An 18,198-nucleotide genomic window follows, 5' to 3' on the forward strand; every position below is an offset into this window, starting at 1 on the left:
GCTGTAAAGAACCAGAGACAACCGTTCTTTACTGACCCGGCTTCCCTTTCCTGCTTTCATTTAGCTAGCCTGTCTTTAATGATTCCATTATATTTTTTTTTTCCATTCAAACAGGTAATATTTATTGAACATTAGTGCAAGAGTACAGTCATAAAGGTACATATCAAACATTAAAGAGGTGTTGCATCATAGCCATAACAGTAAAGGAAATACAGTTCTCCAAACCAGTAGTCACCATACATCACAGACAAAGAACAAAGGATCCCAATAGTGACATGTTATGCATCGTAACAGAACATCAAATTCCCTCATCACACGTGGCAACCTCCTGCAACCATTTATCCCAGATTCTATGGTATTTAGCTGGACAACCCCTGTTTTTATACAAATTTTTTTTATATGGGAGAGTAAAATTAACTTCCCGCTTCCAGTCCTCAATTCGGGGTGGAAGGGGCCTCATCCACTGTCTAGCTATCACCTTTCGAACAGAAAACAGAGTTTCCTGTAAGAAAGTGCTAGTAATTTTATCCAATACGTCAGGAAATATCCCTAGTAGACAGGGTTTGGGATCGAGGGCCAAAGGGGAACCCATGACATCATGTAGAAATGACACCACCTGCTGCCAGAGTTCCTGCAGTTTGGGGCAAGCCCATATAAGATGGAAAAACGTCCCAGTCTCAAGGGAACACATTGAGCAGAGCGTTGATTGATTCGCATTATATTTAGCAGTTCTGAGTGGGGTGAGGTATGCTTTATGTACTATGTAGATCTGAGATAGCCTGTCCTGGAGCCTAGGGGACACCAATTTGCACGTTTCCAGAGCCTCCTCCCATTCCTAGTCTGTCAGAGCACCCACATCGCCCTCCCAGCGGGACTTGAGAGCATACGCTAGTCTCGCCGAGACGGGGGCCGTAAGCATACCATAGAAGCACGAGATTAGCTTTTTGGGATCATTATCCTTCACTATGGCGACAACAGGATTGGAAGCAGGCCGAGGCAATGACTGCGAAAATTGTGCTCTAAGTGCATGCCGAACCTGTAGATATTGAAATAACATAGTGTTTGGAACATTAAATTCCTCCTGCAGTGCCCGAAACGTTTTAACAACACCCTGGTGAATTAGATGGTGTAGGTAGTATATTCCCCTCGATACCCATAGCTGTATACCCTGGAGCTTTTGAAGTTCCGGCAAATGTTTGTTATGCCAAAGTGGGGTATAGTCATTCGGCGATGCCACATTCAGTTTAGTGGATGCCAAATCCCAAATCTTTCTGTAATAAAAGAGCATGGAATGTTTACCGGGCTCCATGGCAGAGTTCCCCGCTCCCGTCAAGATAGCCGCAATCGGGTCATCTGCAATTTGTGCCCAAGTGGGGCATAGAAGAGTTAGAAAATGTTGTTTATCAGTCTTGTCTATGTGAAAAAGTTGAGACAGTTGTGAGGCAACATAGTAAAGATTCAGATCTGGAAGAGCCATGCCCCCCATATCAGTCGGGCTTTTCAAAGCCTGCCAAGCAAGCTTGTGTCTAGCAGTTCCCCACACAAAGGGCCTAAGGAGACTTTCAAGGGATTTAAAGTATTTCAATGGCAAATATACCGGGGCATGCCACAATACATACAATAGTTTAGGTAATAGGACCATTTTAATCAGATTAACTCGTCCCCAAACCCCTAAGGGGAGACGGGACCAGGCCTGAATCTTGGTACGTACCAGGGCAAGCAATGGTTCTACATTCAACACAATGTAATCAGCTGGGTTCCTAGAGACATAGACCCCCAAATATTTAATAGTGCCAACTCGCTGAAGAGGCAGACTGGCCTGGGACTCTGACTGTGGAAAACTGTCAATAGATAAAATTTGGGATTTTTCCCAGTTTATGCGGAGACCAGAAAAGCTACCGAACCATTCTATCATGCGGAGGGCCTTTGCAAGGGAAGGGCCAGAGTCCGCTAGATATAGCAGCGTATCATCAGCGTATAGACTGATTTTCTCGATAAGTCGACCCATCGTCAGTCCCCTGATCTCAGGGTCGGCCCGAATCGCCACCGTTAATGGTTCAGCCGCCAAGGCATATAGTAGCGGGGACAGTGGGCACCCCTGTCTGGTACCCCTACCGAGGCCAAACGCCCGGGAAGGCCATCCATTTGCCACCACCTTAGCCGTTGGGTGATGGTACAACAGTCTCACCCACCGAATAAAGTTCGGGCCGAAGCCGTACCCTGCTAGACACTTCCATAGATACTCCCATTCTACTGAGTCAAATGCTTTAGCCGTGTCAAGTGACACTACCACGCGCTCACCCATCTCCTCATGGGTTGCCTGAAGGTTTATATATAGTCTACGCAGATTGAACGACGTATTCCGCCCCGGCATAAACCCCGCCTGGTCAGCCTGAATCAGACTGAGAATCACTACGTTCAATCTGGTAGCAAGTATTTTGGCCAGAATCTTAACATCTACCTGTAATAGGGATATAGGGCGGTAGGATTCCGGGAAACCCGGATCTTTTCCAGGTTTGGGAATCAAAACTATCGTTGCCTCCCTCATAGACGGAGGCAATGTTAGCGTGTTAAAAAGATTCCTATAAAGGTCGAGAAGCCTAGGCACCAGCATATCTTGGTAACGGGAATAAAATTCAATGTGAAGACCATCTGACCCTGGTGACTTGGATTTTGCAAATCCCGCAATAGCTTCTACTATTTCATCGGTGGTCAGGGGGGCCTCCAGAGCCTGCACCTGCTCCTCCGAAACCTGAGGGAGGGAAACCTGAGCCAAAAAACGGTCCATCGGGGTGGTGTCATTTGCAACTGTAGTGGTGTATAAGTCCGCAAAAAAGTCCCGAAACCTCTCTGTTACCGCAGAAGGGTCCGTGATGGTCTCATCACCCTGGCCCCGCAAAGAAATAACAACCGGGGGTCTGTCTTCCCTGTGGACCAAATATGCCAGCAACTTACCAGCCCTTTCTCCGGATTCAAAATATTTTTGTTTGGAAAAAAAAAGTTTCTGTCGGGCCTTGTCATGGTGCAGCTGAGAAACCACTCTCGACTGTAATCTAAGGGCATCTGCATTTGCCGTAGACGGGTCATCGACGTAGGTGCGTTCCCTGGAGCTCAGTTCTGCTTCAGCCTCAACAATAACAGTGGCCGAGTCAGCCTTGAGTTTATTAATGCGGGCAGTTAGTACCGATCGGGCGTGTAATTTAAACGTGTCCCACACTGCCGGAACTGATGCCGTGTGGTCATTATTCTCAAACGTTTTCCATTCCGTCTCAATAGTGTCATCATCGGGCAGTAATGTCAGCCAGAACGGATTCAGTCGCCACGCCCGCAGGGGTCTACCTAGGGGTACGTCAAGCACTACAGAGTAGGGGCTATGGTCCGAAAGTAGTCTGGGGCAAAACAATACTTCCTTAAGTCTGGGAGTGAGTTGTTTAGATATTAGTATAAAATCAATCCGAGAAAGAGAGCAGTGTGTGGGTGAGAAGCATGAATACTCCTTCTTTTGAGGAAATTTGTATCTCCAAGTGTCCACAAGGTGAACAGTAGTTATAAGCCTGGACAGCCTAGTGGACCCGGCTTGCCCCATCATCAGTTCAGGGGGCTTGAGCCTATCAAGAGAAGGGTTAAGCGTAGTGTTGAAATCCCCCAGCCAGACAACAGGAACCGCCTGGTGTCTGGACATAAAAGACAGTCCTTCAACCACCAACGTCATGTTAAATGGGGGGGGGGGGATGTAAAAAGCCATAATAAGGTAGGGTTCCCCATAGAGTTTAGCATGTAAAAAAAACAAACCTGCCCTGTGGGTCAGTAAGAATTTCGCAAAGTTCAAATTGGACAGACTTGGCTACAAGTACCGAAACCCCCCGCGAATGAGACGTGTAGGTGGAGTGAAATGCCCACCCAATCCAAGGGCGTTTGAGGGCCATCTGCAGTCCACCCTCTACATGCGTCTCAACCAGAACCATCACCTCCGCCCTTTGTTTTTTGAGGAACGTGAAGGCTGCCGCGCGCTTAAATTTGTCACGCAGGCCCCTCACGTTCCAAGTAAGAAACCGTATAGACGCCATATGGATACATAAAAAGTAACAAGTGCAGGCAACCCACCGCCACCCCGCCCTCCCATAAACACACCCCAAAGCAGTTGTGCTAGGTCAAGCCCGAGCAGAGGCTTCATAGACAGCAGTAGTAAAAAACATTCAGGGAAAGCAACACTTAATTTAGATACATACTCTAACACATTTATAGTAACCTTCTGCATGGAAACCCCAACCAACTCTCCCCCCACCCTACCCTGCACCAACCCCAACTCGTGCGGGTATATTCCCTGAAAAACCAAACACGTCTGGCTGGGAAGACCAGTTTCATGAAATCAATAAAACAGTTAAGAACATTAAGTCTGAGAGAGGGCTGTGGCCACCGGTACCAGAGGGCAAGGTAAAATAGAACCCCCTGTATAGTGGTACACAGTGTTGAACAAAAAAGAGTGTCTGTTGCTGTCCAGCCCCGGTGACCATCTCCCTCATAGCAAAAAAGAGGCCCAGCAGACAGTGGAGCAGTCTTCCGCTGCACCGTGCAATTAGACCGTAGGTCCAACATGTCTCCCCTTGCTCCGGGAGAAAAAAGAATAAAAAAAGTAAAAGTATAAACCAAAAAAGTTTTGAAACAAAGCAAACAGGAATGTACTGCAGAAAGGGTCCCTCATCAGGGACACGAGACAAAAAAGGGAAAAAGTCGATGCATATACGTTGACACCAGCAGCATGTGCATATGTTCCAGATTCAAGAAGTTCAGCAGGTCACACTGCAGTAAGAGTTTAAAGAGAGAGAACATACGCCCCGGGTGCAGGCTCCCTGAGCAAAAATAGAACAGTACAAAAAGATCAGGCAATCTGTCAGAGTTCCAGGAGCCCAGGGGTGGGATAAGAAAATTGGTAGCTTACACGTCCCAAGGAGGCTCAGGCGGCTCCATCACGAGGCGCCCTGCGTTCCAGCCATGCTATGACCTCTCTGGGTTGTTCAAAGAAGAGCGCCCGGTCCCCTGCCTCCACCCTGAGGCGCGCAGGGAAAAGCATAGAGTATTTCACTTGCTGTGCACGCAATAATCGTTTGGCCTCCATAAAACCCTGCCGGCGTTTCTGGACGTCCGCGGAGAAATCAGGGAATATTGCAACTTTAGTATTGCCCACCGGGATATTACCCTTTTCCCGGGCCATGTGGAGGGCAGCATCTCTGTCCTTATAGTTCAGGAGTTTTGCAATAAAGGTGCGTGGAGGTGCACCCTGAGGTGGAGGCCTGGCAGGCATGCGATGTGCGCGTTCAACCACCAGCATGGGGGAGAGACTCTCTACCATAGGTGCTTATCAGCAATTGCTCCAGAAAAATTGTGGGGTCCTTACCTTCAGCCCCCTCCGGAAGACCAATCAGTCGGATATTGCATCTGCGTATGCGGTTTTCCATTTCGTCCTGTTTAGTAGTCAGGAGGTCTATTTGCTTCTGCATGTGGTCAGTGTCATTTTGCAGAGGTGAGAGAGCATCTTCCACACGGCTGATACGGGTCTCAGTGTCCCTCACCCGGTCCCGCAGCTTCTGGAAATCTTGTCTTAATAAAGAAATGTCCATTTGCACCTCCTCAATCTGGGATGTAAGGGACGTGCGGCATAATGTAATTGCTTCAAGAAGCCTGTCTGTGTCTCCCGCCACACGCGGCCCTCCCGGGTCCTCCGCGCCGCCATGTTCCTCCCCCTCCTCACTCACATGTCGGCGGTACTGGGACAGCCGCGCCGCCGCTGACCGCTGAGATTTTGAGGGAGACATATGCTCCGGACCGAAGGGATGCCTGCCAGAAGTATTAAGGTGAGTATCGGTGCTGTGGTGTCACAGGATCAGCGTGGGAGACAGGATTCCTCGGCGGAGCTCCGGAGACACGCGTCCTACTCCATGCAGGTTCAGGCCACGCCCCGATTCCATTATATTTTTATACCTTCTCTGAACTGAGGATGATGCTCAGTTGCCAAGTCCTTGCATATAATTTGCATGATCTGTCCAGTGAAATGTGTTACTCTGTCACCCACTATGGTTTCAGGGACTCCAACATGGCATATCATTTCGGAAAGAAGCTTCTTTGCTGTTATCTTGCCATTTGCTTTAGCCACCCGCCAGGCTTCTATCCAGCCCAAAAACATGTCTATGCACACCAAAATAAATTGGTATTGGCCTGATTTTGCAATTGGATGTAATCAATCTGAAGTCTTTTGAAAGGGAATAGTGGCTTGGCCAAATGTCTTTGTGTTTCTCTGGTCGGTTTTCTTGGGTTGTTTCTAGCACAAATTATGCATTCCTCAACAAAGTCTTGACATGCGTTTCTGGAGTGAATAAACCATTTGGCCTTTTAATATTTCTCTCCATTGCCTTAGGGCCTACATGACCTGGGCCATGGGTTAGATGCACTATCGTCTCCGTTTTGAGGTGGGACACGTATTCCATTTTCCTTGCGCAAAAGTCCATCTTGATCCTTTGCTCTTGTCCCTTTCCATGATGTCATTCCAATCATCAGGTGCAGATTCTTGCAATTTCTCCATCAGTTCCTTCACTTTCTGTATTTGCTCTCTTCTTTTCCTTCAATCTATTACATGCTTCTTCTTTGTTTTGCAAAATCAGTAATTAAAAGTCGTGATTACTTCCAATGGCGTTTTGGCAACCTTCCTGGCAGTATGATCAGCCAGCTGATTTCCTTTTTCTTCTATGGGTTGTCCTCCAGTATGTGCCTTGACCTTCAGAATGGCTACTTCTTTTCGGAGGGTGACTGCTTCAAAAAGTTCTTAAACATATTTCCAGTTTTGAATTGGTTCTTCTGCAGCAGTTGTGTATTCTCTGTTTTCCATATGGGTCCATAATCATGGACTACTCCGAGAGTATACTTGTTATCAGTGTAGATTTTGGCTGTTTGTTCCTTTGCGGCCTCCTTTGAGTGCTACCAGTTTGGCAACCTGCGCTGAGTGATAAGGGGAGTAGTTGGGTCTCAATCACTTCACTCCAATGTTGTCACCGCATATGCCATTCTTGGGACTCCATCTTTGTATAGGTGTGAACCGTCTACAAACAAGATCAGATCAGAATTTTCAAGATCAGTGTCCTTTACTGGGGAGATTTGCTGCATTTCTTCTTCCATGAATTTTAAGTAGATGTAGTCCTCCTCTTTGAGGTAGTCTTATTTCTCTAGGAAGAAGCTGGCAGGATTGATTGTAATTACATCCTTTCACTTCTATTTCTCCTAATTCAAGCAGGATTGCTTCATACTTGCTCAGCCGTGCTGATGGCAAATGTTTTTCCCTTGCTCTTTTCAAGATTTAATTTGCATATTTCTTCATAGCATCCGTTCTAAAGCGTATGTTCCCTTTTTCACAGCAACACTGGCAAGGTTGCAGCTGCAGTTTTCTTTTTGTGTTCTTGCCACGGCATGGATCTTGGTGCATCCACCAACCAGTTCTATTTTATACACGGTTTAAAAAGGGTTTGCGGTCAACAGGGCAGGATGAGGAGGTTTCACATCATTTAAGAATGCAGGATATAGAGAAAATGTTACAACAATCTTCTGGAAAGCCAACCTCCAGGGAAAGACCGTTCAGACAAATTGGACACCTCTCAGTTGAAGTTAATGCTAAAGTACTGGCACCAGTTCCATCTTTGCCTTCGTCACCATCCTTTGCTTCATGTTGCTGGGCTCTGGCATCAGATGAGCATGAACGTTTGCTCCTCATCTTTCCCACTAAACCTATTAATGTGATTTACCTCAGCAGGGTCAGAAATGGATGCAACCATAAAATCACCAGCCAAGCAAAGGCTATCGTAGCTCTGGTTTCTCAACTGCAATTCTGTTATTTCATCATCTTGTTCACAATGTTCTTTGGTATCTACGCCTCTTGGCAAGATGCCCAATTTTATTATTGAAACATTTGCTGGTTTCTCTTTAAAAAACACATTATCTTGAGCTATCAAAGCATTAAGTCTGTTTTCTCTTTTTTTTTTCTCTCTTCTCTGGGCTTCAATGCTACTGCACGCCTCTCTTAGCAAAGCCCCTCCATTTTGGTTTTGTTGCCATTAACCGTTTCTTTATTGGTTCTTTAAGTCCCGTCACAAAAGCATTCTTACAAATTATGGCTAGTAATGTTAGTATGATCAGTCACATCCACTCCTACTGTCTCTGCCATGGACTGGACACATTTAACTCCTTAAGCCCCGAACAATTTGCAGCCAAAGGGCCAGGCCCCTTTTTGCGATTCGGCACTACATCACGTTAACTGACAGTTGCGCGGTCATGCAACGTGGCTCCCAAACAAAATTGGCATCCTTTTTTTCCCCCACAAATAGAGCTTTCTTTTGGTGGTATTTGATCACCTCGGCGGTTTTTATTTTTTGCGCTATAAACAAAACTAGAGCGACAATTTTGAAAAAAATTTAATATTTTTTACTTTTTGCTATAATAAATATCCCCAAAAAATATATAAAGTTTTTCTCCTCGGTTTAGACCATAAGCCCAGGCCCGGATGGTTTCACAATCGGGTATTATAAGAAGTTTAAACATCAATTGGTTCCTGAATTATGTAAATATTGGAATAGACTGGGCGAAGATGAGAGTATGAGGAAAGAGGCCTTATTGGCAAATATAACAGTTATTTCGAAACCAGGTAAGGTTGAATCCATCTGCTCCAATTACCGCCCAATAGCTTTGTTGAATGTAGATACAAAGTTATACGCGAAGGTTTTGGCAACAAGAATAAAAAACTTGATGCCGGAATTAATAAATGGGGACCAGGTAGGATTCATTCCAGGAAGGGAGGGAAGAGAACAGCTTGAGGACCCTGCTTCTTATAGGTAAAGACAGGGAAAAGAAACCCCCAATGATATTGATTTCTATCGATGCCGAAAAGGCATTCGATAGAATTGATTGGTGTTTTATAATCGAAACTCTCCGGAACATAGGCTTAGGCCCAAAGATGCTGAAGTGGATCACTAACCTATATACACAACCAACAGCTAGAGTGGGAGTAAATGGGAGTATGTCGTCCGCGTTTTAAACCATTGAACCATTCTTGGCAAAGATTCAAAATAACATAAATATAAGCGGGGTTAAATGGGTGGAAGAAGATCATAAAGTGGCGGCTTACGCAGACGACTTACTCCTATATATAACTAAACCAAGATTGTCCTTGCCTAGCTTAATAAAAGAAATAAAAGAATATGGCGCACTTTCTAATTTTAAAATAAACCCTATTAAAACAGTCATATTGAATATAGGATTGGACAACGAGGAAGAGATGGCATTACAGCAAGAATACCCCTTTACATGGGAAAAAAAAAATAACATACCTAGGTATAAAAATAACAGACGGTCCAGGACCTATACCACGCAAATTTTATTCCATTAGTAAATTACATCAAAACAGTGTTAGGGAATATAAGAATGAGATCAATCTCTTGGACAGGCAGAATTAACCTTTTACAAATGGTGGTTTTACCTAAAATCACCTATAAACTTCAAATGCTCCCAATTAATATTCCAAACAGTTTCTTTAAAATAATAAAAACATTTTTTTTAAATTTATATGGCAAAATAAAAAATCGAGGATAAATTATAACATATTAATCAGGAAAAAAAAAATGGCGGGATGGCTTTGCCAGATATTTATAGATATTACAGCGCAATCACGTTGGCAAGAATGGTGGAATGGGCAAATGTGCACATGGAAAAGAAGTGGGTAAAAATGGAAGAGTCACTAACAGGCACACAATTAAAAAAAATTATCTGGATCCCGCCAAAATTTAGATTTAGAATGGGCACGAATAAGGCACACGAAATCGCGATAATAACATTAAAAATATGGGATGCACTATATCGGAGAAATAAATGGGTCTATAATTCTCCATTAATTCCACTAGAGGGCACAGATTTTTTTTATTCCAGGAAACGGCACTCAACTAGGTAAACAAATGGAAAATATACAATTAAAAGATATAACTTCACGCGGTAGTTTGATGCTAAAACAAGATATATACTTGAGAAGTATGGATGGAAAAATTTTAAGGAATGGGAGTATGTACAGATTCAAACACTTGGTTGGTTCAATTCCAAAACCCATAGGAGATGAGAATACTTTAACACCCATAGAAAAATTATGTAATTTTAAAGCAAAAGTAAAGCACTGTATGTCAAGAGTGTATGAATTTCTGTCGGAAATTGAGGCACAAGATGGTATACCAGCAATAGAAAAATGGGAAGTGGACATGGGTATTAAATTAGAGGAGAGGCAGATGATGGTGTCAGTATATAGGCAGGTGTCAGATACAACGTCTAGAGAGGTTAACTACAAGTGCATGATGAGATGGCAGTTAACTCCTGTTAGATTGCACAAAATAGATCCCTCTAGATCTATGTACTGTTGGAGGGAGTGTAAATCCCCAGGAACAGCATTTCACATTTGGTGGGAATGTCCAGAAATAAAGCTATATTGGCAGGAGATCTTAGCCTATATAGAAATAATAACCGGAGAAAAAATACCATGCTGACCGTTGAAATGTTCTATGGAGTAGAGGATACAAGTGGTAATTCACAAATGAAAAATAATAAAGGAAAAAATAAAAATAATAATACGTTGGTCGATTTTTTGCTTAATACAGCAAAAGCCTTGATACCGCTAAATTGGACACAAGTCAAAAAAAAAACACTATTAAAGAGTGGGTGCAGAGAATTGAACATATTAAAAATATGGAATATTTGGTTAAAATGGAGAATAACCAAATGAACAAATATTGGGCAGTAAGGAAAAAATGGAGATCATTCAAAAGGACTGAAACCTACATCCGGTATTAATAGAATAAATTGAGGAGGAAGGGCCAACAAATATGGGGGGAGGTTGGGTGGGGGGTTAGGGTTTGTTTTAGGAAAGCGGCGGGGAGGGAAGATAGGAAATATAAGGAAAGTAAGTAAGTAAGACAAAAGGTCACTGATTGTATTGTAAAGAACATTTGTTTTGTAAGCTTGTTTTCTTTTTTATACATTGCATTGGGGGCTTGTTTTGCATTTGTAACATATCTTTTCCTTTTTCGTTACTCTCCTGCTTGTTTTTTTTTTAACTGTAAAATCCAATAAAATTTAAATAAAAAATATATATATTATCGCGTTGAGAGTTTATATACACTCAACAATACTGGGTGTTAGCACCTCTGCAGGTGTGTTTATAGATTTTCATAGTGCATTTTATTATCACTATATTTTTTGGCATTTTATTTTATATTTCTTTCATACATATGCGCACTGGAATTAATTTTAAATTATACAGAACCTTCAAGAGTTTATTGCACACTCAGATATCGTATTTGCCCTACATACTATTTGAGGGTCATTTTTATTAGATAGAGCAGAAGGTGCAATAGCCCCTCTCTTACAACAGAGTAAGAATAGCGCAACACCAACTCTCCCCATAAATTCTTCCTATTGGACACGGTTTGGTCCATATCGGTGTATGCAGCTATTCATCTAAACAGCTTTCACTAGGAGCAGCGCAGGAATAACCATTTACCATTATCCTCATACATTCCACCCATTCCAGCAGCTGCCATGGATGTGGAGGGGGCGGGGGTCACCCGTACGTCACTGGGGAAGCCCGGCCTTGCATCAGAGGGGGCGGAGTCAGCTGACGGGGGCCCCGCCCTCCTCAGATAAGTGTCAGGCTGCCGAGATTCCCGCAGTGTCTCCGGTGGAGAGGATGGATGCGCTACGCTGGAGGGAGAGAGCGCCTATCGCTGGAGCCTGGAGAGATGATCATCCGTCGCTGGATAGCAAGAGTGGATTACCACCGCTGGAATTTTTTTTTTTTTAATAAAGGACTTTTTCAACGGTGTGTGTGTGTGTGTGTGTGTCTAACAATTTTTTTACACTTTCTTTGTGAAATGGTAGGGGTACTTTTGTACCCCTTTACCATTTCAAATGGGGGGGATCTGGGGGTCCCCTTGTTAAAGGGGACTTCCAGATTCTAATAGGCCCTCCGCCCCCAGACCCCCACAACCACCGGCCAGGATTGTGGGGATGAACCCCACGTCATTTAAAAAAAAAAAATTTGATGCGGGGTGCCCCTTAATATCCATACCAGACCTGAAGGGCCTGGTAATTGAATTTGGGGGAACCCCACGCTTTTTTTTTTTTTATATCAATGACTTTCAGTGACTGTTCCCTGTATTATGGGGAGCCGACAATTCATTATAGCCGCGAGTGATTTTTAAAGGACTTTTTTTTTTTCTGCAAAAATGACACTTTGTGCAGGGACCGTTCTAAGCACAGGAAACATGCGCCCCTTCATATGCATGCTATACACACACCCCAGGTATGAAACTTAGAGGAATATTACACTTTTATTCTTTCACTTTAACCACCTTCAGACCGGACCATTTTGCTGGTAAATGACCAGAGGTCTTTTTACAATTTGGCACTGCGCTGCTTTAACTGGTAATTGCGCGGTCATGCAATGTTGTACCCAAACAAAATTTGCGTCCTTTTCTTCCCACAAATAGAGCTTTCTTTTGATGGTATTTGATTGCCTCTGCGATTTTTTTTTTTTTACACAAAGTTGTCACTAAATGATATATTGCTCACACATGCTATGGGCATATGTGAAATGACACCCCAAAATAAATTCTGCTGCTTCTCCTGAGTACGGGGATACCACATATGTGGGACTTTTTGGGAGCCTAGCCGCGTACGGGGCCCCGAAACCAAGCACCGCCTTCAGGCTTTCTAAGGGCGTTACAGTTTTGAAGGCCATAAAATGCCAAGATGGCACAAACCCCCCCCCCAAATGACCCCATTTTGGAAAGTAGACACCCCTAAATTTAGGGGTACACTAGTGAGACTAGGTAATAAATGGCGGGTGCCCTGAAACTATAAAAAAAATAACTAACCAACCAGCGTCACCTGTAACAGTTATATGGTGATCACTGGTGAAAGGGTTAACTAGGGGGCAATCAGGGGGCTTTATGCGGTAGTATATGGGGGTCCCTGGCGCTATAAAAAGCTGCGCCGAACCTAAATACCTACCTGCCTAACTAGCGTCACCTGTGACACTAATACAGTGATCAGAAAAACGATCGCTTATTAGGCTGGGTTCACACTGGAGCGATGCGGGAACGCCACGAATCCGCGGCGGGTTCCCGCATCACATGCCTCCCGGCGGCAGTTCACACTGCCCTATGCGAACTGCTGGGAGTGTCAGTGAAATGTTAATGACACCCCCAGATCAGTTCGCATATCGCAGTGCGATCTGCAAACTTGGATCGCATGGTGTGAACACCCATGCGATCCGATTCTGCTGCGGACCAAAAAAAGGGTCCCGTGCGAGTTTGCGGCGGGTGCGACACGAATTCAGCCATACTATCTGTATGGCTGAACTCGAATCGCACAGAGATCGGATGTGATTTGCACTGCAGTGCGGTGCGAATCACATCCGTTCTCATAAACCGCTGCAATGTGAACCCAGCCTTAGTGACACTGGCGACGGGGGGTGATCACGGGGTTAAACCTTTATTGGGGGGGTTAGGGGGGTACCTTAGAACTAAAGGGGGCTAACCCTAACTGCCCTAACAGTTATTACAGTCACAAATGACACCCGCCGGGTGATCAGGGGGTTAAACCTTTATTAGGTAATAAATGGCGGGTGCCCTGAAACTATAAAAAAATAACTAACCAACCAGCGTCACCTGTAACAGTTATATGGTGATCACTGGTGAAAGGGTTAACTAGGGGGCAATCAGGGGGCTTTATGCGGTAGTATATGGGGGTCCCTGGCGCTATAAAAAGCTGCGGCGAACCTAAATACCTACCTGCCTAACTAGCGTCACCTGTGACACTAATACAGCGATCAGAAAAACTATCGCTTATTAGGCTGGGTTCACACTGGAGCGATGCGGGAACGCCATGAATCCGCGGCGGGTTCCCGCATCGCATGCCTCCCGGCGGCAGTTCACACTGCCCTATGCGAACTGCTGGGAGTGTCAGTGAAATGTTAATGACACCCCCAGATCAGTTCGCATATCGCAGTGCGATCTGCAAACTCGGATCGCATGGTGTGAACACCCATGCGATCCGATTCTGCTGCAGGCCAATAAAAGGGTCCCGTGCGAATTTGCGGCGGGTGCGACACGAATTCAGCCATACTATCTGTATGGCTGAACTCGAATCGCACAGAGATCGGATGTGATTTGCACTGCAGTGCGGTGCGAATCACATTCGTTCTCATAAACCGCTGCAATGTGAACCCAGCCTTAGTGACACTGGCGACGGGGGGTGATCACGGGGTTAAACCTTTATTGGGGGGGTTAGGGGGGCACATTAGAACTAAAGGGGGCTAACCCTAACTGCCCTAACAGTTATTACAGTCACAAATGACACCAATGCAAAAAAAAAAAAAAAGCAATTGGTGTCACTGTGACTGGGGGGGCAGGGGTAATTGGGGGGTGATCGGGGGGTAAAGGGGGGGTGTGAGTGTGCCTGGCATGTTCTACTGTATGTGTGGTGTGTTGGTGCAACTCACCGAACCTCTCTCCTCGGTGCCGGAACGAAAAATACCGACACGGAGGAGAGAATACATCACTTCCTCTCCTGTGTTTACATTACAGGAGAGGAAGTGATGTCACGGGACATTTTCATTCGTCGGGAGCGATCGCGAGGGGGTGGCCATGAATGAATGGCCATCCCCTCGTCCGGGATCGCTCCCGAACGAATACCGACCGCCGCAGGCACCGGGCGGGGGCCCGATCGGGCCCCCGACCGGCGGGCAGGCAAGGACGTACATGTAAGCCCTTATGCCTGCCCGTGCCATTCTGTCGACGTACATCGTCGTGCGGCGGTCGGCAAGTGGTTAAGCATTATTAAAATCACTGCTCCTGAAAAAACTTCCGTTTTTTTAACACTTTTTTTTTTTTTTGCATTGATACATGTCCCCCGGGGCAGGGCCCAGGTCCCCAAACACTTTTTATGACAATAACCTGCATATAAGCCTTTAAAATTAGCACTTTTAGATTTCTCCCATAGACTTGTACAGGGTGTTTTGGGGCTTTTCTAATTTGCCCCAAATTGTTTGCTGTTCGGTGAACAGGCAATGTTCGAGTTGAACATGAGTTTGACTCTAACTCGAAGCTCATCCCTAATTGTGACCAACTATTGTGGGCTGTTGTGTTTGTATGTGTTTGTTAGATGTACTGATGCTATTACTGTTTAAAGTTTGCATTGTTTAATGTGATCAAACCCTTATTTGATTTTGTGTGGTATAAGTTCTGTGTGAATTTACAATAAAGAGTTGGTTCCAGTTTCCAGATGGTCCATCACAGAGGCTAATGTGCTGTTTGTGGTGCAGTGAGTGTAATGGGGGTAACTGCTGAGGAAAGTGTATCCTTTCCCCCAGCAACGGTGTCAACCTCTGAGGGGCCCAGAATGCCAGCGTTTTTGTCCAGAGAACTGTGGTGCTGCACTGTGGGAGAGTGTGTTCCCTCCCAAAACCGAAGTGAATATGCATATGTTAATCAAAGAGCCACAGGGTCAGGTTAATTTTCTTTTTGATTGCAATCTGATATGACTAAAGGTGTTGGGTACCCAACAGACAATGTCCCTGGTGAACTTATGGAGCTTGTGGATGCTGAGTAAGGCTACCTCCAACAAACATGTGGTTCCTTTTAGAAATGCAATCTCTAGAACCTCAGCAAATGTGTCCCCCCCCCCACGTGCTTATTCACATGATGATTCCCAGGAAGATTTATACATGGTTTATAGGTTCCCTTTTATGACACGTGTTGAAAGAAATGTGTAAACCTTTGGATTTTCATCTGCTGTATACCTCAGGGTCTCCTCGTCAGACAAATGAGTGGTAACTGTGGAGTTCCAATAGTTGGAACAATGTGTTGCAGGCTGTATTGAGCAAAGATGAATGAGACTGGAACTAATTACAATTGATAATGCAAGAGTCAGTAACAGTGGAACCAAGATGTGGCTTCAGGAAAAAAGGGGCTGTTGGCCAGCTTGTAATAGTGAGTGTGTTTTTGGAGGCAGCTGATATCCCTCACAAGACAAAAATTGAGTGAGAACAGAAATCAGCAGAAATTGTACTGTGACCTGTGAAATAATTTAAAAAAGGAGAATTTGGGACTTTACATGAAACTAATGACATTGTGGAGGAAATTAATGGATAAACATATTTAATAACATGCAAAGATGTAAAAATAGTACAAAGAGTATACATCGTGTGTAAAACTCCTACATCTGTGTGTACAATGAACATCGAGGATACATAAATTTGGGCGGCACAGTGGTGTAGTGGTTAGCACTCTTAGTGCCGCCCAAATTTATGTATCCTCGATGTTCATTGTACACACAGATGTATGAGTTTTACACACGATGTATACTCTTTGTACTATTTTTACATCTTTGCATGCTATTAAATATGTTTATCCATTAATTTCCTCCACAATGTCATTGGTTTCATGTATTACGGCAGTAAGAAAGGTCGCTGCTTTGAATCCCAACCACGACACTACCTGCCTGGAGTTTGAATGTTCTCCCTGTGCCTGCGTGGGTTTCCTCCGGGTACTCTGGTTTCCTCCCACACTCCAAAGACATGCAGGTAGGTTAATTGGCTTCTGTCCAAAATTGACCCTAGTATATGAATGGGGATCATGGGCTCCTTGAGGGTAGGGACCGATGTGAGAGACAGTGGAGACACTCACTCAGGTTGAGCTGGATGACTAGTGTCTTTATTCAACCTTACTAACTATGCAACTATATAAATATATATCGACTTGGCGATGCATGGTATAAAAACGTTGGTAAATTCTGTAAATTCATATATGTTCAATCCTCATAGGCTGCACATTGGAAGTAATATGGAATAGTATGGACATGATTGATGTAAATACTGGTGCAGGCATGTATCTGCATCCTAGAATTCCTAACATGTTTCATGAATAAACACTCATCAGGGGCAGCAGTTCAAGAGTATCTATGAGAAATAAATTATTAAACTCGTGTAGTACCGAACATGATGGGAAAAGGCAATTATGCCAGTCCTGAATACTTAGATGATTCAATGAGATGAGGTATGGTGAGTGGGGGCCAGGGCCAGAGAGGTAGTCAATCCCGGGAGCTGAGGCAATTTGAGGCCTCACAGCAACAGGGAGCACATGCAGAGCTCCCCATGACACAGGTAGATGGTCTCATTAGTGAATCCAAGTCGTGGGTGTATGATGACTGTCAAAGAAACACGTTGGGCATTATAGGATGCAGATACATGCCTGCATTTGTATTTACGTCAGTTCACCTGTTTACATCAATCAAGTCCTTACTATTCCATATTACTTCCATTGCAATGTGCCGCCTATATGATGATTATGTGTGTATATGTATGTGTGTGTATATATATATATATATATATATATATATATATATATATATATATATATATAATATACGAATTTACAGAATTTACCAACGTTTTTATACCATGTGTCGCCAAGTCGATATATATTTATGCATCCTTGGTGTTCATTGTACATGCAGATCTATGTGGCTAACACACATGATTTATACTCGTTGCACTATTTTTTATGTATTTTTGCATCTTTGCATGTTATTAAATGTTTCTCCATTAATTTCCTCCACAATGTCATTAGTTTCATGTAAAGTCCCAAATTCCCCTTTTTTTAATATTACTTGAACCTGGGATGGTGGCACACATTACATGTGCCTCATCCTAATTCGCAAAGTTCCACCTCTTTAATTATCGCATATAACAGGGATGGAGGCTTTTTGACTGGTCTCAGTGTTCCCCTGCCGGCCGTGTGTGAGGCTTTTGGGCTCGGTGTGGCTATCCACCACATCCGTAGCTTTAACACTTGGGACATTACCATTAGGTTCATGTTATCTGGTGTCACACGGTAATAGCTGGCATGCATGCAGGACGTGTATATATGTGTGTGTATGTATGTATGTATGTATGTGTGTGTATATATATATATATATATATATATATATATATATATATATATATATATATATATATCTGCTGCCTCCCTGGACACAGCCTTTCTCCTCACACTCTAACAAGCTCTAAGTCACAGACGCACTTGCGTTCAGTTTACACAACAAGGTAAACATACTGTCACC

General features: G+C 44.1%; 1 protein-coding gene across 1 annotated transcript in view; it reads left to right on the plus strand.

Moving 5' to 3' along the window:
- ZFR2 (zinc finger RNA binding protein 2) overlaps positions 1 to 18,198 on the plus strand; it is a 379,518-nt gene that overhangs the window by 216,251 nt on the left and 145,069 nt on the right. The gene's annotated exons all lie outside the window — the stretch shown is intronic.

The sequence above is a fragment of the Lithobates pipiens genome, unplaced genomic scaffold (genome assembly GCF_037356315.1).
Source record: "Lithobates pipiens isolate NorthernLeopardFrog02 unplaced genomic scaffold, aLitPip1_a1.2 Scaffold_13, whole genome shotgun sequence".
NCBI lineage: Eukaryota > Metazoa > Chordata > Amphibia > Anura > Ranidae > Lithobates > Lithobates pipiens.